The sequence below is a fragment of the Natator depressus genome, chromosome 1 (genome assembly GCF_965152275.1).
Source record: "Natator depressus isolate rNatDep1 chromosome 1, rNatDep2.hap1, whole genome shotgun sequence".
Classification (NCBI taxonomy): domain Eukaryota; kingdom Metazoa; phylum Chordata; order Testudines; family Cheloniidae; genus Natator; species Natator depressus.
In genome coordinates, this window is record NC_134234.1 from 145057352 (window position 1) to 145081008 (window position 23657).

Sequence of the window (23657 nt, forward strand, 5' to 3'; positions counted from 1 at the left end):
CAGCAAAGGTACTAGACAAGAACTTCCTCTGGGGACGATGATTCTGCTCTTGTTGATATGTTTAATGAGGTGTTACTAATTTCCTCCATGCCTTTTGATAACAGTATACATATCTTCTCCTATTTCATAGAATATACTTAATATTCTAAGTGAATGTCTGATAAGTGGAACAGGTGTCTGCTATGTGCATGTCTTCTGCAGAATTATCTTAACTAGACAGAATTTGAAGGGATTTGTCTTACTACTTTTTAAGGACCCCTAGCCTGGACATGCACTAAAATAATCATTGGTCCCAATGGCTGTGCCATTCAGACCAAATTTGCCTCAGATGTTCTTGGTTCACAGTGGCTCTGCAAGCCTTAGACTGCATAGCTGTAGTGGTACTCAGCTAATTGGGTTCTTCTCTTGAAGTGAGGTTTTAAATGGTGTAACTAGCTCAGGGAGGAAGGTAACAGAGGGGACATATTGAGCCAAAGAGTTTCTCAGCTGTTCCTCCCTCATCCCCAAAAATGGACATTAAAAAAGGTTAAGAGAGTTTCTTTCCTCTTTTCAATTGGGATAGTCCCAAAAGCAAAGTGGGGTGGGAGAAAAGTAGGAACATCTTTCAGAGACCCCCCGCCCCACTCCTTCCTAGCAATCAGGTATTCAGCCACTCACTGCTATCAAGTTTTTTTTTGTTTGTTTTTTTCCCACCAACATTGTCTCCTGTCTCTACAGAGTCATCTGGGTGTAAGGCATCCCTAGAGCTTTTGTAACTTCTGCATGCTGCTCTTCTTTATGGGGTTAGAACTGACCCAGAACACAGCTTGTGGTGTGCAGGAGGCAAAAAGCTTATGTACATAAGCTCTCCTTCCCGAAGCAACTCTGTACCCTCACCACCATATGGAAAGGCATATGTATTTATATTTTACTTATGCAGCTGGATGGCCTGTTTCTTCAACATGGTGACCTGTTGCAGAGCCAGTATCCATCACTCAGAAGGCCACAAATATTTTAGCCTAGATAGAGTCCTGGATTACAGGACAAAGATTCTGTTTATGAAGTATTTTCAGATCCCTGAATGGAGGACACCATGTTAGGGCCGTGTGGGTTTCTAATAATTTCTATCAGATGCCTATAATTATGAATTCCACATAACCAATTTTACTTCTTGGTTGAGGTCCAGAAATTATAGAAGGCTATCCCTGGACCTGTGAGTGGTAAGAGTTAGTGTCTGTCACCAGTTTGCCTGGCTTAAGTCAGTGCTATGAATCCTTTGTTTTCCTAAGAATCAAATTACATCCTCATTTAAAAAAAAAAAAAAGCTTGTGGCATAACACAAATCAGTATTAATGTCCCAAGTTATAAAATTTCTCTATTTTTATTATTTAAAATACTAAAAAACCTCAAAGAGAAAAATAATGCACCAGTAAGGTAAGCTTCACATTCACAAAGGTTTTACACTGGAGTCAGTATCTTATTGTATTTAATCTTGATAACATATACTGTGCCCTGTATAAATATATGTGCGCGTGTATAATAACAATATATCTTTCCCTGTGAAGTAATAAGCCTTAAATAGCAGTAAACATCCTGATGAAATAGCAGCTGAAGCAGTAGAGCATAAAATTAATATGCATCAAATGGCAGATGATTGGTTGATAGGCTGTTCCATAAAGTTTGCATGAATAATTTAAACAAATCTGTTTAGCAGTTTGTGGATCTTACAGTTATAGCGCTGTTTATTGCTAATGCATGAAATCTATCTGTTCAGGTAATAATATAGCATTTTGCCACAGCAAAATTTAAACAGTTCAGCTATCAAATATTTGGTACAAGCTAGCATACCTTCTGGTCTGCCATCTAGTGTCTTAGTGCTGTAGAAATCCCTTTCTGGGTTAAGGTATATCTCAAATGAATCACTTTCTGTGTTCTGTGCTGTCTGTTTTCACCATTTTCTTCTAAAAATTCTCCACCACAGTTGTATGGCTTGATGGCATTGCGGAGACTCAGGTTTGGGAGGTGCAGGCAACTTACATCATATGCTTCCTAGGTTAAGGGAACTCAGGCAAATGAAAGTTAACAGGCTTGGCCTCTGCAGTGGAGTGGAGCGGAGCTTAGTTAACTCTAGGGTTGGAAGTAAGTTCATTGCACAAGCATCCACCAGGTGATCAATCAGAGAGACGCTTCGGCATCCAGGTAGGTCTGTCCTTCCCCAAGAATAAGTAGGGACCATATCACCATCCAAAAAGAAATGAGGGGTGGAGGAAATGGGATCCCAAGAATACAGTGTTAGGGGACACTTTAATAAATCTTTCTGATCAATTTTAACTGAATGCTAGATGTTGTGAATTAAATTTGAGTGTGCAAGGAGAAAGTGTCTCCACAACACAAAGCTTCTATCTATGTCATTCTACATATGAAAAATGTGCTGTCTACATTTCATATTGTTTAGTGCAGTTTGTCATAGGTTCTCAGAAAAGGCCACATACATTCCTGATACTCCTGATAATGATGCTTTCTGTTAAAACTCTTCCACCTACTTTCATTCACTTCTTCTGAAGCGAAAATTCTTTCTTAAAAGTGCCTTATTGAGTGATGGAAGTCAGCCTATTGTAAAGTTGTCTTTCAATGTTAAACGGCAGTCATTTATAACTCAGGAACATTTGAAGTAGTGTTCTGAAAACTACAACAATTTTCAGGAATGTAAGTTGTAGGGGCGGGAAGGATAATACAAAAACAAGATCTTTACTGAGCTGCCCCTTTGTAGTCATCTTGAGTTAATTTCAAGTGGGAAAATTCTTCCAGTACAAAAAAATGGAAAAGTGAGATTTTTAATCCCCTCTTCGGAAAAGATTACTGACTAATTAGCAATGCTGAAGTAATTTTCTATATATACAGCATTAATATCTTTATTTTGCTAAAAAGAAAAAAGAAAAGGAGTACTTGTGGCACCTTAGAGACTAACCAGTTTATTTGAGCATGAGCTTTCGTGATAAACTGGTTAGTCTCTAAGGTGCCACAAGTACTCCTTTTCTTTTTTCTTTTTACGAATACAGACTAACACGGCTGTTACTCTGAAACCTTTATTTTGCTATTTATTAATTAAAAATGAAGAGATCAGTCTTATAGGACTACTTAGTGCAGTTAAAAAAATTTAGAGAATTCACTACACATGAAGAGCATGGATTTGACAGGAAACTTGGTGCCAGATGCTGTATATCACAATATGGAGCTTGGCACATTATGTTGTTTGCATTTGATATTTTCTGGACCAGAGCAGCCAATGTTTTCCTAAATGTATACACTTTGATTTTTCTAAAAAAGAAAAGGAGTACTTGTGGCACCTTAGAGACTAACAAATTTATTTGAGCATAAGCTTTCGTGAGCTACAGCTCACTTCATCGGATGCATTCAGTGGAAAATACAGTGGGGAGATTTAAAACACAGAGAACATGAAACAACGGGTGTTATCATACACACTGTAAGGAGAGTGATCACTTAAGATGAGCTAATACCAGCAGGAGAGCGGGGCGGGGGGTAGGTGGGAAGAAAACCTCTTGTAGTGATAATCAAGGTGGGCCATTTCCAGCAGTTGACAAGAACGTCTGAGGAATCGGGGGGGGGGGGGGAATAAACATGGGGAAATAGTTTTACTTTGTGTAATGACCCATCCACTCCCAGTCTCTATTCAAGCCTAAGTTAATTGTATCCAGTTTGCAAATTAATTCCAATTCAGCAGTCTCTCGTTAGAGTCTGTTTTTGAAGTCTTTTTATTGTAATATTGCAGCTTTTAGGTCTGTAATCGAGTGACCAGAGAGACTGAAGTGTTCTCCGACTGGTTTATGAATGTTATAATTCTTGACGTCTGATTTGTGTCCATTTATTCTTTTACGTAGAGACTGTCCAGTCTGGCCAATGTACATGGCAGAGGGGCATTGCTGGCACATGATGGCATATATCACATTGGTAGATGTGCAGGTGAACGAGCCTCTGATAGTGTGGCTGATGTGATTAGGCCCTATGATGGTGTCCCCTGAATAGGTATGTGGACACAGTTGGCAACGGGCTTTGTTGCAAGGATAGGTTCCTGGGTTAGTGGTTCTGTTGTGTGGTGTGTGGTTGCTGGTGTGTATTTGCTTCAGGTTGGGGGGCTGTCTGTAAGCAAAGACTGGTCTGTCTCCCAAGATCTGTGAGAGTGATGGGTCATCCTTCAGGATAGGTTGTAGATCCTTGATAATGAGTTGGAGAGTTTTAGTTGGAGGCTGAAGGTGATGGCTAGTGGCGTTCTGTTATTTTCTTTGTTGGGCCTGTCCTGTAGTAGGTGACTTCTGGGTACTCTTCTGGCTCTGTCAATCTGTTTCTTCACTTCAGCAGGTGGGTACTGTAGTTGTAAGAATGCTTGATAGAGATCTTGTAGGTGTTTGTCTCTGTCTGAGGGGTTGGAGCAAATGCGGTTGTATCGTAGAGCTTAGCTGTAGACAATGGATCGTGTGGTGTGATCTGGGTGAAGCTGGAGGCATGTAGGTAGGAATAGAGGTCAGTAGGTTTCCGGTATAGGGTGGTGTTTATGTGACCATCGCTTATGAGCACCATAGTGTCCAGGAAGTGGATCTCTTGTGTGGACTGGTCCAGGCTGAGGTTGATGGTGGGATGGAAATTGTTGAAATCCTGGTGGAATTCCTGAAGGGCTTCTTTTCCATGGGTCCAGATGATGAAGATGTCATCAATGTAGCGCAAGTAGAGTAGGGGCATTAGGGGATGAGAGCTGAGGAAGCGTTGTTTTAAGTCAGCCATAAAAATGTTGGCATACTGTGGGGCCATGCGGGTACCCGTAGCAGTGCCGCTGGTTTGAAGGTATACATTGTCCCCAAATGTGAAATAGTTATGGGTGAGGACGAAGTCACAAAGTTCAGCCACCAGGTTTGCCGTGACATTATCGGGGATACTGTTCCTGACAGCTTGTAGTCCGTCTTTGTGTGGAATGTTGGTGTAGAGGGCTTCTGCATCCATAGTGGCCAGGATGATGTTTTCAGCTTGACAGAGCCAGAAGAGTACCCAGAAGTCACCTACTACAGGACAGGCCCAACAAAGAAAATAACAGAACACCACTAGCCATCACCTTCAGCCCCCAACTAAAACCTATCCAATGCATCATCAAGGATCTACAACCTATCCTGAAGGATGACCCATCACTCTCACAGATCTTGGGAGACAGGCCAGTCCTTGCTTACAGACAGCCCCCCAACCTGAAGCAAATACTCACCAGCAACCACACACCACACAACAGAACCACTAACCCAGGAACCTATCCTTGCAACAAAGCACGTTGCCAACTGTGTCCACATATCTATTCAGGGGACACCATCATAGGGCCTAATCACCTCAGACGTTCTTGTCAACTGCTGGAAATGGTCCACCTTGATTATCACTACAAAAGGTTTTCTTCCCCCTTCTCCCCCCCCCCCCCGCCCCCGGCTCTCCTGCTGGTATTAGCTCATCTTAAGTGATCACTCTCCTTACAGTGTGTATGATAACATCCATTATTTCATGTTCTCTGTGTATATAAATCTCCCCACTGTATTTTCCACTGAATGCATCCGATGAAGTGAGCTGTAGCTCACGAAAGCTTATGCTCAAATAAATTTGTTAGTCTCTAAGGTGCCACAAGTACTCCTTTTATTTTTTGCAAATACAGACTAACATGGCTGCTACTCTGAAACCTTTGATTTTTCTGATTTCTAGCCTAGTAATCTTTTTCTTGGCCCCAGAATTTCCAAAGAGGGCTTTAAATTCTGAAAATGGAAATGTAGCAGTACCAAAATCTCAAGAAATGGTTAGATTCTTACATTGTACACACTCATATTATTGGGCTCCTTCTTAATTTGAAAGTATAGGATGAGCATAGCATAGGAAAAGATATGTGTAGCAGTTTACTATAGAGCCACATAATTTTTGGACAGTAAGTATTGCTGTTAGCTAATTGGTAAAGTGTGATTTAACTAACATTGCATTTTATAAATCCCCTGAGTAATTAAATGGAAGCCATTGTGGTGAGCTACAGTATGCAGGGACAGTACAAGAGTTGTTGCTATTAGTATTTAAATATCAGTACTGTACCATGGGAATCTTTTTAGTCACATTTAAAATTGCATAATTTCCCTATCCAGCAGTGGTAAGGAAGAAGGGTATTATATGGGAGGGAGAAGCATCTTAAAAGAATCTGAATGACCAAGAGACCAACATAATTTCTTGGCTGACTCAAGATTTATTAATTAGAAAAGAATATCAAAGGGAAAGTGTGATTCAAAAATAGAATCATAGACGTGTAGGACTGGCCATCTAGTCAAGTCCTTTGCACTTCAGGCAGGACTAAGTAATAACTAGACCATTCCTGAGTGGTGTTTGTCTAACCTGTTATTTAAATTCTCCAATGATAGAGATTCCACAGTTTCCCTAGGCAATATGTTCCAGTGCTTAACTACCCTGACAGGAAGTTTTTTCCTAATGTCCAACCTAAACCTCCCTTGCTGTAGTGTAAGCCCATTGCTTCTTGCCCTATCCTCAGAGGTTAAGGAGGACAAGTTTTCGTCTACCTGCTTGTTAGCAACCTTTTATGTACTTGAAAACTGTTATCATTGTCCCTCCTCGGTCTTCTTCTCCAGACTAAACAAGTCCAATTTTTTCAATCTTCCCCTCGTAAGTCATGTTTTCTAGACCTTTCATCATTTTTGTTGCTCTCCTCTGGCCTTGCTCCAGTTTTTCCACATCTTTCCTGAAATGTGACACCCAGAACTTGACACAAAACTCCAGTTGAAGCCTTATCAGAGGCCTTATCAGAGCTGTGTAGAGTGGAAAAATTACTTCTCATGTCTTGCTTACAACATTCCTGCTAATACATCCCAGAATTATGTTTACTTTTTTTTTAAACAGTGTTACATTGTTGTCTCATATTAAACTTGCGATCCACTATAACCCCCAGATTCCTTTTTGCTCCTTGCTAGGCAGTCATTTCCCATTTTGTAGCGGTGCAAATGACTGTTTCTTCATAAGTGGAGTTTGTCCAGGTAATTTTGAATGTTAATCCTATCCTCCAAAGCACTTCCAACCCTTCCCAGCTTGGTATCATCCACAAACTTTATAAGTGCCCTCTCCATGCCATTATCTACATCATGTATGAAGATACTGAATGGAACTGGACCATAGACTGATCCCTGTGCGATCCCACTCAATATGCCTGCCAGGTTGACTGTGAACCACTGATAACTACTTTCTGGGAATGGTTTTCCAACCAGTTATACACCTACCTTATAGTAGTTCTATCTAAGCTATATTTCCTAGTTTGTTTATGAGACGGTCATGCGAGTCAGTATCAAAAGCCTTACTAAAGTCAAGATATACCATGTCTATCTCTTCCTCCCATTCACAAGGCTTCTTACCCTGTTTAAAAAAAAAAAGCTATTTTGTTGGTTTGACATGATTTGTTCTTGACAAGTCCATGCTGACTTTTAATTATCACTTTATTATTTTCTAGGTGTTCGCAAATTGATTGCTTGATTATTTGCTCCATTATCTTTCTGGGCACTGAAGTTAAGCTGTCTGTCTGTAATTCCCTAGGTTGTCCTTATTTCCCTTTTTATAGATTGGAACTATATTTGCCCTTTTCCAGTCCTCTGGAATCTCTCCCATCTCCCATGAGTTTTTGAAGATAATCACTAATGGCTCAGATATCTCCTCAGTCAGCTTCTTGAGTATTCTAGGACGTGTTTCATCAGGCCCTGCTGACTGGACGACATCTAACTTATCAAAGTAATTTTTAACTTGTTCTTTCCCTATTTTAGTCTCTTAGCCCTTTTTAGAGTCTACCTCATTTTCACTGACATTCACTATGTTAGACGTCCGATCGCTACTAACCTTTTTGGTGAAAACTGAAACAAAAAAGTAATTTAACACTTCTGCCGTTTCCACATTTTCTGTTATAGTCATTCACCCCTCATTGAGTAATGGGCTTACCCTGTCCTTAGTCTTCCTCTTGCTTCTAATGTAGTTTTAGAAAGTTTCTTGTTACCCTTTATATCTCTAGCTACTTTAATCTCATTTTGTGCCTTGGTCTTTCTAATGTTGTCCCAACACGCTTGTGCTGTTCTTTTTTTATATTCTTCTTTCCTAATTTGACCTAATTTCGACTTTTTGTAGGACTCGTTTTTGAGTTTCAGGTCATTGAAGATCTCCTGGTTAAGCCAGAGTGGTCTCTTTCCATACTTCCTATCTTTCCTAAGCAGTGGGATAGTTTATTCTTGTGTTCTTTCTAATGTCTCTTTAAACAACTGCCAGCACTCTCAAATTGTTTTCCCTTAGACTTGATTTCCAATTGTGTCAGTGTAGTCTGATCCCAGTATTACCTAGGTAGCTGCAGAATAGATCTTACAACTCCCGGGATGCTGGACGGAGACCTCCTGTATAATTTACTTTACATGGGACTATGCAGAGCCTAGAGACATCCTGAATGGAACTCTACTCCCCATCTAGTGGCTGGACTTGCAATATATTTATCCTGCTTCTCATATCTCAGCTCACTCAAGGAAAGGTGTTAACCTTGTCTCAGCTGGAGTTAATTCTGTGTATCTTACTTGGAATTCTTTACGAAACATTTAACAGCTGGGGGTGATATCCTGGGTATACTGAGTTCAGTGGGAGTTCTGGTATTGACTTTTATGTGACCATCATTGGTGGCAACCATTGGTATTTACTTGTTGTCAAGGTTCCTTCCCCACTCTGAACTCTACAGATGTGGGGACCTGCATGAAAACCTCCTAAGCTTACTTTTACCAGCTTAGGTTAAAACTTTCCCAAGGTACAAACTATTTTACCTTTTGCCCTTGGACTTATCGCTGCCACCACCAAACGTCTAACAGGGATATAATTTGGAAAGAGTCCATTTGGAAACGTCTTTCCCCCCAAAATCCTCCCAAACGTTATACTTGTGCATTGCAGAAAGTAACTCCATGTATTCTGCCTTTCTTAATAACATAGAATCTCTTTCTGCTGACTATAAAGAGATTGTTAATATTACAATGTTAGAGAGACTCCAGAGTTTGTCTCTCTATACATTTATTTTCCTGTGCTTTTTTTTTGCTGAGATAGGATCTTTGTCCTCTTCTATTTGCTTTTTTGTGGTAAACATTCCATTGTAATAATGTGCCATGTTCAATGGAATTGCATTCAGCCATTTAAATAATTGAAATTGTGATTGAATGTGCTTCTTGTGAAGAACTCATGCATTTATAGCACAGTATATTTCCAGAAACATTATAGCAATGAGTCTGTCAGCTACAATTCACCAGGACACCATTACAAACATATAGAACTTATGGAATTCTTTCAGTCACTTACTCTGGAGGTAGATGTTAGGTTCTGGGGTGCAATCCAGACAGATGAAGAGTTGTCATCTCTTACCCTGTAACCCTTAAGCACCTTAAAGCTTTGCTACTGTAATTCTCTGCCTGGGACTCCCACAGTCAGCAGCAAGCATGCAATCTGTCTATATATTGGGCAGCCCTGGTCCAGTGCTTTGGATCCAGGAGCCTGTCTGCAATATCACAGACTTCCATTGGTCTCCCCAAACCCTGCTTAATAACTAGTAAGCTGGTGCCACACTCTCTCCAGCCCTAAATTTCCCCAAAACTTTTGTTCTGAAATGTTCAGTCCTGTCTCAGAACAATCAGAGAAATGTTAAGGTTCATTGCTCCTCTAAAGAGTCACTATCCAATAGTTTGTTACTTTAAACAGTTACCAAACAGTTCAGTTCAAACACAGCACTGGACTGGTCTAAATTAAACATAAAAATAAGCGTATTTCATTCCAAAGAGAGAGGTTTTAAGTGAGTGCAAGTATAAGGTTTAAAGTCAGACATGGTTACAAGAGAAATAGAGATAAAACACTTTCTAGTAACAAAAACTTAACAAGCTAGAGGTAAAATTCTCATGTAATGTTTCCATCAAGATGGCTGACCCAGTTCTTGGATCAGGATCTATCCCTCAAAGTCAAAGGGCCGAAATCTTTGTCATCTTAGGTGAAAAATAGATAACTTGAGGTTTCTTTGCCCTTCTACTTTATCGTGACCCTTTGAAATGGATTCTTCTAAGGGTTACCCCTAGATAAAGTTCATTCAAGCTGTCAGGAAGGTGACATGAAGTCTCATGGTGAAGGAAGTTTCTTGCTGGAGTTGTCTGCTAAAATGCAAATTATTTAGATCCTGCCCCCTCCGGTGTAATTGCATGAACATTAAATATGTGATTGTCAATCTCCACCCACACTGTGATAGTGTGAGGTTTGCCTCCACCCCTTGTTAGCTTGATGGGTCTGTTTATGTAATATGTAAATACATTCTCATTGTCTTTCAAAGTACTTTGTCAGTTTCTCCCTGGGGAAAAAACTACATTCCTCTGTCTAGGGTGGAGTAACTTCGAGTTGGCTGGCAAACACATTTTAAAAATTATAATTTCAGTTTATGTCCTTAGCTTTGCATCAGTTGCTTGCACCTACATTAACAATTATATTAATAACCAATGAGTCGTGAGCTTTTCATTGACCCCTTGCATGACAGTTACATTTCATAACGTTAAAGAATTGGCGTACACTTTAACTGGTTAACTCAGCTACAATTCATTACAAGCTATCTGGTTTGCCCTTTGCCCTTGGCCTGTTCTTTAGTAATAGCAGAAGTAAAGAAAATGTCAACTATTTTGCACACTTCAGATCTGGCCTGCAGCCTTGAGCTGTGACCACAGCAGAACTTTCAAGATGTGCAGGGCTGCTTGGAATTTGGGTGAAAGGCCTCAGAAACATCCAAGTGTCATCCCAGCATTTGGTGCTCGTGATTCATGAGGTAGCAATCTTCCCTCTGGGCTGCTACTGAACTAATACCCTTACACTGTGGTAGGGGACACTGTGTGCTGCTAGAGGGCTTACCTTAAAGATGAGAGGTGAAATCCAGTTCCTTGCCAATTGAAAATTCCATGGTATGAATTTAGTAGGAGGAGTGGTAGCCCTAATGTCTTGACTAGATTCCAATGCAAGCAATTATAATATATTCTTCCTGCTTGATTTTCCCCTGGAATTTTCCAGTTGGGTAAGTTAGCACTGCTCTAGAAGTTAGCACTGTTGCTATAGAATAGCTGTTGCTATTTGTAAGGTATCAGTAATGGCACAATGCCAGAGCTTCCTTATTAAACATCTCTTAGGAGTATTCTAAGAGGATGTGGCTTTCAGAGTGGTGTGATAGTATGTATGATAATTACAAATTGTCCAGGCAACTAAAATTCAGGTCAAGCCAGATTTAGAGATAAAACAGAGTTTATCTCTAAACTGACTATGACCTGAACTATAAAGGGTAAGGACTGCATCATAACTGTAAGCATTTTCAGCGTGTTGTGAAGGTGAATGCAAAAGATTACAGTATGACCTAAACCACACCATTCGCTGAAGCTGCTGTGGAACCCACTAGACAATGATGTGAAGAGGAATTAAGTTGGGCTGCCCTGGGGCATGATTTTAAAAATCCTATTTTCAGGTGCTAACAGCATGCCTTGGTAATTGGGTTTAACATTACCTTGCAATCTGGAATATTAGCTCCGTTGGTAACACATTTGCCACTTTGGCAAGATTGTGTTAAGCTCTTCAGATATCAAGGAGAAGTTTTATTGAGTGATGTCATGCTGCAACATTGCACTAAAGCTGAAAAGTGAATGTAATGTCCTTGAGAATGGAGTGCTATTGATGTGCTGTGACTCCTGTGCAAAAATCTATCAGTCACATCAGATCCTGAGCTTGTGAAAAAGACTGACAATAAGGTGCACATTTTTAACAGAGTAATTAACTCTTGGAACAATTTACTTAGGGTCATGGTGGATTCTCATATAGGCAGACTTGGAATAGCTAGAGGCAATTCATATCTGCTGTCAGCACCAATTCCGGAGCACGAAGTGGTTTCACTTTGTGCAAAATGTCAGTCTCACAGAGACCTGGCCTTCCTTCAATCACTCATTATATTCAAAAGTGGCGTTGCATGGTCTTTGGCCATGTTGCCAGGATGGACAAAAAGACTCCGGTATACTGTGCTCTCAAACTCTGTATTGACGAGTGCAACCTGTAGGGCTGCCCCAGAGATTCAGGGATTCACAGGATGGGGCCAGGTTTGGCAACGTTACTAAACAATGACTGGTGTGATACCACAACCTTGGTCACTCTGACTGGTGCAATAGTCCTCAGCTGACTATGCGTGCTTGATGATTGTGGTAAGGATATGGTGGATTCTCCATCAATGACAATTTGTAAATTGAGATTGGATTTTTTCTAAAAGACATGCTGTAGGAATTATTTGGGGGAAATTCTATGACCTGTGTTATACAGAAGGTCAGGCTAGGTGGTCACAATGGTCCCTTCTGGCCTTGGAATTTATGAATCTATAAAAAAGAACTGATAAAGCTCCATTGAAATCAATTTTTCTCCTGTCTTTTGAAAGTTATTGAAATCAATGGAGTTGTGCTGATTTACACCAGCTAAAGCTCTAGCCCTATATTGGTAGCCAGTCTGTATTGCTGGTCCATCATCTTCATTCTGGAATTAGATTGTGGTCATAGTTTAACTGTGGTTTAACTGCAGTCATAGTTTTCTACTTGACACTGTATTAGGATAAGACAAATTGCATAATATGTATCCCAATAGCGAACAATAACCATACCAAATAGCATGGAAGCAATAAGACTCATACTTTAAGTATCAGATGTTTATGAACACACACAATTCATTTTTAAACAGATGTTGCTTGAATTGTCCCAGTCTACCCCCAAAATGTATAGATGGGGTGATAATTGGAAAGATTATCTGTGGTGAGAGAGGCTCCTTAATCAAAGGTCTAACAAATGCTTCTTTAAAAGATACTGTCATCTTGCTGGCTTTCAAGAGGGTAACAATCATCTCCTATAATGGCTACAGTTCTTCCCCGTTGGCTGTCCACAGGCAGTAAGGAAATTGATCTGACCTGCCAGAGCATAGCTTGTGTGCTCATTTCACAAGCTGAAACCCAGGCAAGCAAGAATCTGAATTTGTCCCATTATCCTGGAGGCAGACATCACTTCAGATCTGAGATATCTTATCTGCAAAATAATTTGAAAACTCCAGAACAAGAAACATTCTACATTGTGACAAGACTCAAACTGGATGAATCCAATTGTTAGCCTTTTGGAACAGTTCTGTTGACTGGCATTGTGTGAGTCCTATGCTGAACACAAAAAATCTTTCTTTGCCTTCTATTCAGACACGACATGAGATTTCATGACATATGCTGCAGTCAATCTAATTCAGAGCAAGACTTCCACCATTGATGCTCTGCTGCTCTTCCTTCATAATTCATCACTCACAGATCATATGAATACCATGGTGACACATGGAGATGAATCTTGATGTAAAGGGCATTATAGGTGCCTTTGTATCATTGAGCAAGGACTACAAATCATTATAAAGTACCAAATCACTAATAAAATGTCTGTTGGCAAGGCAATATTCTTTCTTCAACCTCTTGAAAGCTAAGCATTCCATTAGGTTAGAGGGTAGTCCTTTGTCCTGATGGGAGAAATATACTCTGACCTTAAAACAAAGATAGTGATGTCTGCCCATATTAGTTCACTGGTCAATATAATGATCATAAGATTCTGAATCAGCCCACCGGAGTCACTATTTATATGATCTGTATAAATCATCCATAACCATTAGTCAATGTGATATCATGATCATTGTGGAGAGGGATTCTAGGATGCAGTAAGGAAAATTTTTACTATAATACTAGTTCCATCTTAACCTATCCTGGCACTTACATATTAGTTAGCTCATGAAATATATTCCAAAGCTTTGTTTTATATGTGAGGAGACTGTCCCAAGTAAAGTATTCATAGATAGGAATGGATTTTGGTCCTGACTTTCAGAAGTGTATATGCAGTCACTATACTTTCATGTATAAATGGACAGCTATGTGCATAAATGAATATTTGCTTTTGAAACGATCTGATTTCCATGCACAATCAGAGTAATTGTATATACATGCTGCAATTGCACAAAGATAATGTAAGTAACACAGAGGGGTTTTTTGCACAGGTAAAACACAAAATAGCATCACACCAATATTCATACACAAAATATTTTAGAGGGAGCTGGTTTTTACATTGAACAGAAAAGAACTGGCTTAAGGAGTGCTCAAAAAAAAAGACTATGAAAATTGAAAGATGGCATAGAAAGTAACAGCTAATGAAACTGTTGATTCTAGGAAGCAGTGTTATGAAGTAAAGGGATTTTAATGTTCACTGTGCAGATTCCTAAAGCACCTGTATGTGTTTTAAAAACTAAACTGGCTGTTTGATGCTCAAGAGAGGAGAGAAATAAGCACATTATTGAAAAATACACTGAAAAGAGGGCTTCTGATAGTATCAGCATGGTTCCCATTCCTCTTTCACAGCCATACGGTGAATGTTGATTAATGTAACTTCCTTGACATCAGTGGGCATGGCTCGGGGCAGGGGAAGAACACCTTGTTTACACTTATGTAAGTGTGATCAGAATCAGGCCCTAGAACTTTATTTTTCATCAGTTCATGGTATTTCATAGGACCTTTCCTTTGTCCCAGACATAGAATGACCTTATTTTTAGATGGAATGGCCTCACAGATCCTGGGAGACAGGCCAGTCCTCGCTTACAGACAGCCCCCAAATCTGAAGCAAATACTCACCAGCAACCACACAACAAAAACACTAACCAAGGAACCTATCCTTGCAACAAAGCCTGTTGCCAACTGTGTCCACATATCTATTCAAGGGACACCATTATAGGGCCTAATCACATCAGCCACACTATCAGAGGCTCGTTCACCTACACATCTACCAACGTGATATATGCCATCATGTGCCAGCAATGCCCCTCTGCCATGCACATTGACCAAACTGGACAGTCTCTAAGCAAAAGAATAAACGGACACAAATCAGACGTCAAGAATTATAACATTCAAAAACCAGTCGGAGAACACTTCAACCTCCCTAGACACTCAATTACAGACCTAAAAGTCACAATTATTCAACAAAAAATCTTCAAAAACATACTCCAACAAGAAATTGCAGAACTGGAATTAATTTGCAAACTGGACACCATTAAATTAGGCTTGAATAAAGACTGGGAGTGGATGAGTCATTACACAAACTAAAAACTATTTCCCCATGCTAATTTTCCCCCTACTGTTACTCACACCTTCTTGTCAACTGTTTGAAATGGGCCATTCTGATTATCACTACAAAAGTTTTTTTTCTTCCTGCTAATAATAGCCCACCTTAATCTATTAGTCTCATTAGAGTTGTTATGACAACCCCCATTTTTTCATGGTGTGTGTGTGTGTGTGTGTATACACACACTGTATTCCTACTGTATTTTCCACAGCATGCATCTGATGAAGTGGGCTTTAGCTCACGAAAGCCTATGCTCAAATTAATTTGTTAGTCTCTAAGGTGCCACAAGTACTCCTCGTTCTTTTTGCTTATTTTTAATGTTGACTTAGTTTTAAGCATAAGAACATCCATTCTGGATCAGACCAATGGTCCATCTAGCCCAATATTCTGTCTCTCACAGTGGCCAATTCCAGATGCTTTTAGCAGTTGGAGGTGTAGGGACACCTGGAGCATGGGATTCCATCACTGACCTTCTTGGCTAATAGCCATTGATGGAGTTATCCTCAGTGAACTTATCTGATTCTTTTTTTAACCCACTTATACCTTTGGTTTTCACAACTTCCCCTAACAATGAGCTCCACAAGTTGACTGTGTGAAGAAGTACTTCCTTTCATTTTTTTAAACCTGCTGCCTATTAGTTTCATCAGGTGACCCCTAGTTCTTGTGCTATGTAAAGGGGTAAATAGTATTTCCTTGTTCACTTTCTCCACACCATTCATGACTTTATATACCTCTATCATATCCCCCCTTAGCCGTCTCTTTTCTAAGATGAACAGACTCAGTCCTTTTAATCTCTCATTGTATGGAAGCTGTTCCATACCCCTAATCATTTTTTGCCTTTCTCTGCACCTTTTCCAATTCTAATATATCTTTTTTGAGATGGGTCGATCGGAGCTGTACGCAGTATTCAAGTTTGGGCATACCACAGATTTAAACAGAGTATGTCTTATTATCTATCCTTTTCCTAAAGGTTCCAAACATTGTTAGTTTTTTTAATGCTGTTGTATATTGAGCAGATGTGTTCAGAGAACTATCCACAATGGCTCTAAGATCTCATTCGTGAGTGTAACTGCTAATTTAGAAACCCTCCTTTTGTATATACAGAATCATAAAATTGTAGGACTGGAAGGGACTTTGAGAGGTCATCTAGTCCAGTCCCCTGCACTCATGGCAGGACTAAATATATCTAGACCATCCTTGACAGGTGTTTGTCTAACCCTCCAGTGATGGAGATTCCACAACCTCCCTAGGCAATTTATTCCGGTGCTTAACCACCCTGACAGATAGGAAGTTCTTTGTAAATCTCCCTTGCTGCAATTTAAGCCTATTTCTTCTTGTCTCACCCTCAGAGGTTAAGAAATACAATTTTATCCCTCCTCCTTGTAACAACCTTTTATGTATTTGAAAACTGTTATTGTGTCTTCTCTTCTCAAGACTAAACAAACCCAATTTTTTCAATCTTCCGTTATAGGACATGTTTTCTAGACCTTTAATCATTTTTGTTTCTCTTCCCTGGAATTTCTCCAATTTGTCCACATCTTACCTGAAATGTGACACCCAGAACTGGACACAGTACTCCAGTTGAGGCCTTATCAGAGCTGAGTAGAGTGGAAGAATTACTTCTGATGTCTTGCTCACAATACTTCTGCTAATACAACATCCCAGAATGATGTTACACTGTTGACTCGTATTTAGCTTGTGATCCACTATAACCCCCAGATACCTTTCTGCTATACTCCTTCCTAGGCAGTCTTTCCCATTTTGTATGTGTGCAAATGATCGTTCCTTCCTAAGTGGAGTACTTTGCATTTGTCCTTATTGAATTTCATCCTATTTGCTTCAGACCATTTCTCCAGGTTTTTATGATCCGCAAACTTTATAAGTTTCTAAGTGTACTCTTTATGCCATTATCTAAATCATTGATGAAGATATTGAACAGAACTGGATTCAGAACTGATCACTGCGGGACCCCACCTGATATGCCCTTCCAGTTTGACAGTGAACCACTGATAACTACTCTCTGGGAACAGTTTTCCAACCAGTTATGCACCCACCTTATAGTAGCTCTATCTAGGCTATATTTCCCTAGTTTGTTTATGAGAAGGTCATGCAAGACAGTATCAAAAGCCTTATTAATGTCAAGATATACCACATCTACTGCTTTCCCCCTATCCACAAGGCTTGTTACTCTGTCAAAGAAAGCTATTCAGTTGGTTTGACATGATTTGTTCTTGACAAATCCAAGTTGGGATTATTTTTTCACATGTGCATTATTCGCACTCATCAACATGGAAGTTCATCTACCATTTTGTTGCCCAGACACCCACTTTTTATGAGATCACTTTGTAACTCTTTGCAGCAGGTTTGGACTTTAACTTTCTTGAGTAATTTTGTATCACATCTGCAAATGTTGCCACCTCACTCTTCACCCCTTTTTCCAGATAATTTATGAATATACTGAACAGCACAGGTCTCAGTATAGATCCTTAGGGGACCCAGCTATTTACCTCTCTTCATTGTGAAAATGACCTTTTATTCCTATTCTTTGTTTCCTGTCTTTTAAACAGTTACTAGTCAATGAGAGGACCTTCACTCTTATCCCATGACTGCTTACTTTGCTTAAGAGCCTTTGATGAAAGACCTTGTCAAAGGCTATCTGAAAGTCCAAGTGTACTGAATCCACTGGATCAACCTTGTCCACATGTTTGTTGACCCTCTCAAGGAATTCAAATAGATTGGTGAGGCAGGGTTTCCTTTTACAAAAGATGTGTTCACTCTTCCCCAACAAACCATGTTCATCTATGTGTCTGAGAATTCTGTTCTTTACTATAGTTTCAACCAGTCTGCCTTGTACTGAAGTTAGACTTACCAGCCTGTAATAGCCAGGATTACCTCTGAAGCTTTTTTAAACATAGGCATTATGTTATCTACCTTCCTGTCATCTGGTACAGAGGCTAATGGTTCTGCAACTTAAGTATCTTGATGATGTTAATTATTCTTCAGGGGAAATGGCAGTCTGTTATTGGAGGCAGGGCTGAGATTACAGTAAGGCCCAGGATCCCTGTAAGAAGGAGCTGTGGGAGCCTCTAGGAAAACACAAGCAGCAATCGCTGTTTTCCACAGAGCTCTCATAACAAAAAAATGTTCAGAATGCTTTTGATTACCTGATTGTGATGAACTTGTTATGGCACCACTGTGCATTTCCAAGACTTGAAACGCCCCATGTCCCTTCACCACATATGGGAACTGCCTTCGACAAAGTATTGCAGGGAGATGTGGGGAGAAGAGACCTGCTGTGTTGCAGATTCTGTCAGCCTTTAAAACAGCCATCATCTGCTTTTATCTCTCTTGGTGCTGTTTCTAATCTTGCAATATTCCTAATATATAAAAGATCATGCTATTTTGAAGTAAAGGTCTGCAGTAATTATAGTGTTTAACTTCTGACATAAGGCATTCTTTATTGTGCATGTTGCAAACAAAAGAGACTAGCTGCTTTAATGTTCTTCTCTGAATGCTAATTCCACTTGAACTGATATGGTAGAAAGGTGCTTGGCACTTTCCTTTTTTTAAAATCATCCATTAAAAGAAGTTCATACACAAAGAGACAATGGTACTTGCTGATATTGTAATGAATTGCTTACCTAATACACTTCATAGAATCATAGCAATTAGACACTGAAAATACCTATTCAGTCATCTTGCCCACACTCAATAGTTCACACATCTTCCCTAAAAGGTATTCTTAATTGTTTTCCTGGTCTAGTTTTTATATTTTCAAGTGGATAAAATTGATGCTAGAATTATTTTGAGGATTTCTCCTCCCAACAAATTCTACCATGTGGTATTAGAGGAAATGTTCTGATTTGCCAGATTAAACAAATACAGCTGTTTAGAATGTTTGTGACTGCAGTCAATAAGCATAGTTCATTGCACTATGGCTGCAAAAGCAAAGACTGCCTAGAGGAATGTAGTTGACCAGAATAAAAGTATTAAGAGAAATGAAATTGCCTTATTGCCTGTAAAAGATAAACTGAGCTATTTAGGAAAAATTGATCAAATGGGATACATGGATTATAAAAGTTATATAAATGAAAAAGCAGTATGTACACATACTGTAATTCATAACCTACAATGGACTGTCACACCTCTGCGGCCTTACTTTATTTCTTTGTATTTTTCACCCTCACTTTTAATAGCTATATTAAAAAAAATTGTAATGTCAACAGTTCTGTTTATTTAAGCATTAATTTCCCTCATATAATCACACACTAAAGGAACACCTGGAGACTGGGCTTTTTTTTTTTTTTCTTGAGACAAGATGATACAAAATGGAGAAGCTTGGAAAAGAAACAGCCTGTGACACAGTATGTTAATTAGTTCACCATTTGCTCCTCCCAGTCATAGCATTCCACCTCATCAAATCTAAGTTTCTTTGCCATAAGTATTTATAATCAAAGCTATATATTTTATTTCCTAGGTACAAATTCCTAAGTACAGTCACTCCTAGGTATTTTACATGTTGTCGTGCATTTGCTCTGGTAAGGCTATCTCTGGTAAATCCAAAGTCATTTGGGTTTTTCTGTGCTTAATTTTTACCTTCTTTAATTGAGGTTTGGTGGTCAATAGGGACAATAGAATAGATTGGGATCTTCTAATCAGCATGAGTCCCCACTTGGACAGTGATAAATATCATTACCTTTTTCTGGAATCGGTGAGCATTTTCTGTGTTTAAGGATGGCAGGATCAGTCTCTAGTGAAATAGAATGTATAGTGGCATTTATTTATTTGTGAACCTTTTCTATGCTGAGTGAAGGGATCTAGATATAAAAAATGCAAGGGAGAGCTGAAGCATACTCAGTTTGTACTGTTTTGTAGTTTGAAGTAGGCAATTGGTTTTAGGTCAATGGGTGTGGCTATAAAAACAGATTAAACTAACACAGAATCATAGAATCATAGAAAATCAGGGTTGGAAGGGACCTCAGGAGGTCATCTAATCAAACCCCCAGCTCAAAGAAGGACCAATCCCCATCGAAATCATCCCAACCAGGGCTTTGTCAAGCCTGACCTTAAAAACCTCAAAGGAAGGAGATTCCACCACCTCCCTAGGTAACGCATTCCAGTGCTTCACAACCCTCCTAGTGAAAAAGTTTTTCCTAATATCCAACCTAAACCTCCCACACTGCAACTTGAGACCATTAATCCTCATTCTGTCATCTGCTACCACTGAGAACAGTCTAAATCCATCCTCTTTGGAACCCCCCTTCAGGTAGTTCAAAGCAGTTATCAAATCCCCCCTCAATCTTCTCTTCTGCAGACTAAACAATCCCAGTTCCCTCCCCCTCTCCTCATAAGTCATGTGCTCCAGCCCCCTGATCATTTTTGTTGCCCTTCAGTGGACTCTTTCCAATTTTTCCACATCCTTCTTGTAGTGTGGGGCCCAAAACTGGACACAGTACTCCAGATGAGGCCTACCAATGTCGAATAGAGGGGAACGATCAATCCCTCGATCTGCTGGCAATGCCCCTACTTATATATCCCAAAATGCTGTTAGCCTTCTTGGCAACAAGGGCACACTGTTGACTCATATCCCGCTTCTCGTCCACTGTAACCCCTAGGTCCTTTTCTGCAGAACTGCTGCCTAGTCATTCGGTCCCTAGTCTGTAGCAGTGCATAGGATTCTTCCGTCCTAAGTGCAGGACTCTGCACTTGTCTTTGTTGAACCTCATCAGATTTCTTTTGGCCCAATCCTCTATTTGTCTAGGCCCCTCTGTATCCTATCGCTACCCTCCAACGTATCTACCACTCCTCTCAGGTAGTGTCATCTGCAAACTTGCTGAGGGTGCAGTCCACACCATCCTCCAGATCATTAATGAAGATATTGAACAAAACCAGCCCCAGGACCGACCCTTGGGGCACTCCGCTTGATACCGGCTGCCAACTAGACATGGAGTCATTGATCACTACCCGTTGAGCCCGATAATCTAGCCAACTTTCTATCCACCTTGTAATCCATTCATCTAGCCCATACTTCTTTAACTTGCTGGCAAGAATACTGTGGGAGACCGTATCAAAAGCTTTGCTAAAGTCAAGGAATAACACGTCCACTGTTTTCCCCTCATCCACAGAGCCAGTTATCTCGTCATAGAAGGCAATGAGATTAGTCAGGCATGACTTGCCCTTGGTGAATCCATGCTGGCTGTTCCTGATCACTTTCCTCTCCTCTAAGTGCTTCAGAATTGATTCCTTGAGGACCTGAACCATGATTTTTCCAAACATTGAGATGAGGCTGACTGGCCTGTAGTTCTCCGGATCCTCCTTCTTCCCTTTTTTAAAGATGGGCACTACATTAGCCTTTTTCCAGTTGTCCGGGACCACCCCCTCAACATAGTTGAGGCCTAATACAAATATTATGAACATCACTGCTGGGAACGTCCCTTCCACTCTATTGAACGTTTTTGCTGCATTCATTTTGGTGTGCATTTAGAATGATAATTAATATGCATATTGTTAACCAGTGCTCTGTTCCTCATAAATGCCTTGATTGTTAGGTTTTTCCAGCAAATATTTTACAATCAAACTTTAGTCTTAAAATTGGGCTATATCAAATGATCTTTGGAAGAAATGAAAATGGTGGCTGAGAAGACTATTTAGTGGCTTCCCCTTCTTCAAGAAAACTACTACCGGCTTGTCAAGAAGAGAAAAATGAATTATTCCACAAATTTGTTCTAGTTCTCATTTCAGGCTTGGGTACCTTTCCAGATGCAGAATTACTGTAGCTTCCATCATCTGTACTAGTTTACCCCATTTTCCATTGTTTTCTTTTTAAAGATAAAATTGGAAGAAGTTGATGTTAGAGAAAGTGATAGAGGAAGAAAATTATTAAATTGAATTTATCCTAGCGATAGGAAAAAAGGACAAGATTTCCAGCGGCTGTAAGTTGGCATAGCTCCATTGACACCAATGGCAACCATTAACCTCTGATGAAGATCTGGCCTGTAATGTCGCCCTCTTGTGTTTTTAAATTTGGAAGTGCAGTTCTACTCTGCAAAGATTGGTTATGAAAGTGTGGGGCTCTATTCAAGGTAAACATGGCATTTTCTTACTGAACAGATTTTCTTCCTGAGGGTATTCAGTCATATTTGCACTTCTGAGAAAGAAATAAGTTTTTACTCCTAATAATCCTGAAAAACCAATACAACTAAGAGGGAGTGGACTAGGCTGAAGTCTTTCTCCTTATGTATCATCAACAAAATTGTTAACAAAGTTCCACTTAATTGCACATATATAAACCTATTGAAGATAATTGTGCGAGAGTTCTGATCTGAAAAACATTGAGGCTAAATGGAGAAATGGAATTGTGGGCCTGATCCTGGGATGAAAGCTATCATCAGTCTTCCCTAAGAGTAAAAATTTCCTCTCTGAATATCCATCTCTACTCAGAGTGGTTTAACAACACTGAACCTCATTTTAGTGATGCCTTTTATTGCTTTTTAACAGCTTCCATTGTATATATGTCTAATAAAGGGTATGAGGTCAGCTGTATTAGTTTAGTATATTGAGGTTAGCTGGCTGCCCGTTAGTAATCATTGAATCATAGAAATCTAGGGCTGGAAGGGACAACGAGAAGTCATCTAGTCCATCCCCCTTGTGTTGAGGCAGGACCAAGTAAGTCAAGAGCATCCCTGATGGGCATTTGTCCAACCTGCTCTTAAAAACCTCCATTGTTGGTTCATGTACATATACAATTGATAGTCTACGTGGACCTCTCTGTCGCCAGCAAGACATGTGTCTGCTTGGGCTCCTGTGCCTTTGGCAGGCTTGCATGGACTCAGCATTGTGTTGGCTAACTTGTTCTCTTTCTGGAACAGTTTTCCTTCTCCAGAAGAGACCCTCCAACCTCACAAACCATAAAGCTAATCTTACTGGGTTTTGTTATTACTATTACACTAATTCCAGGGTTAACTTGTTAAAAATCTATATGATGCTGCTATGTTATCATTTGCTGTTTTATCTTGTACACATCAGCGTGTCTGTGTGTATGACAGAGAGAGAGGGCGCAACTTTTCTGAGGGGTACGGGAGGATATGTATATAGATATGCACTACAGTGTATGAGACAAAATAGTAAATGATAACATAACAGCAAAAAAGCAATGCTTTTTTTAAGTTGAGCCTGGATTTAGTGTTGTAATACATTGATAATGTAACCATGCACAGACTTAAATGAGTGTGTGCCTGTATATACATTTATATGAGTGAGTGAGAGATATACACACACACACACACACACACACACACACTTTCTCTCTCTCTCTCACTCACTCATATAAATGTATATACAGGCACACACTCATTTAAGTCTGTGCATGGTTACATTATCAATGTATTACAACACTAAATCCAGGCTCAACTT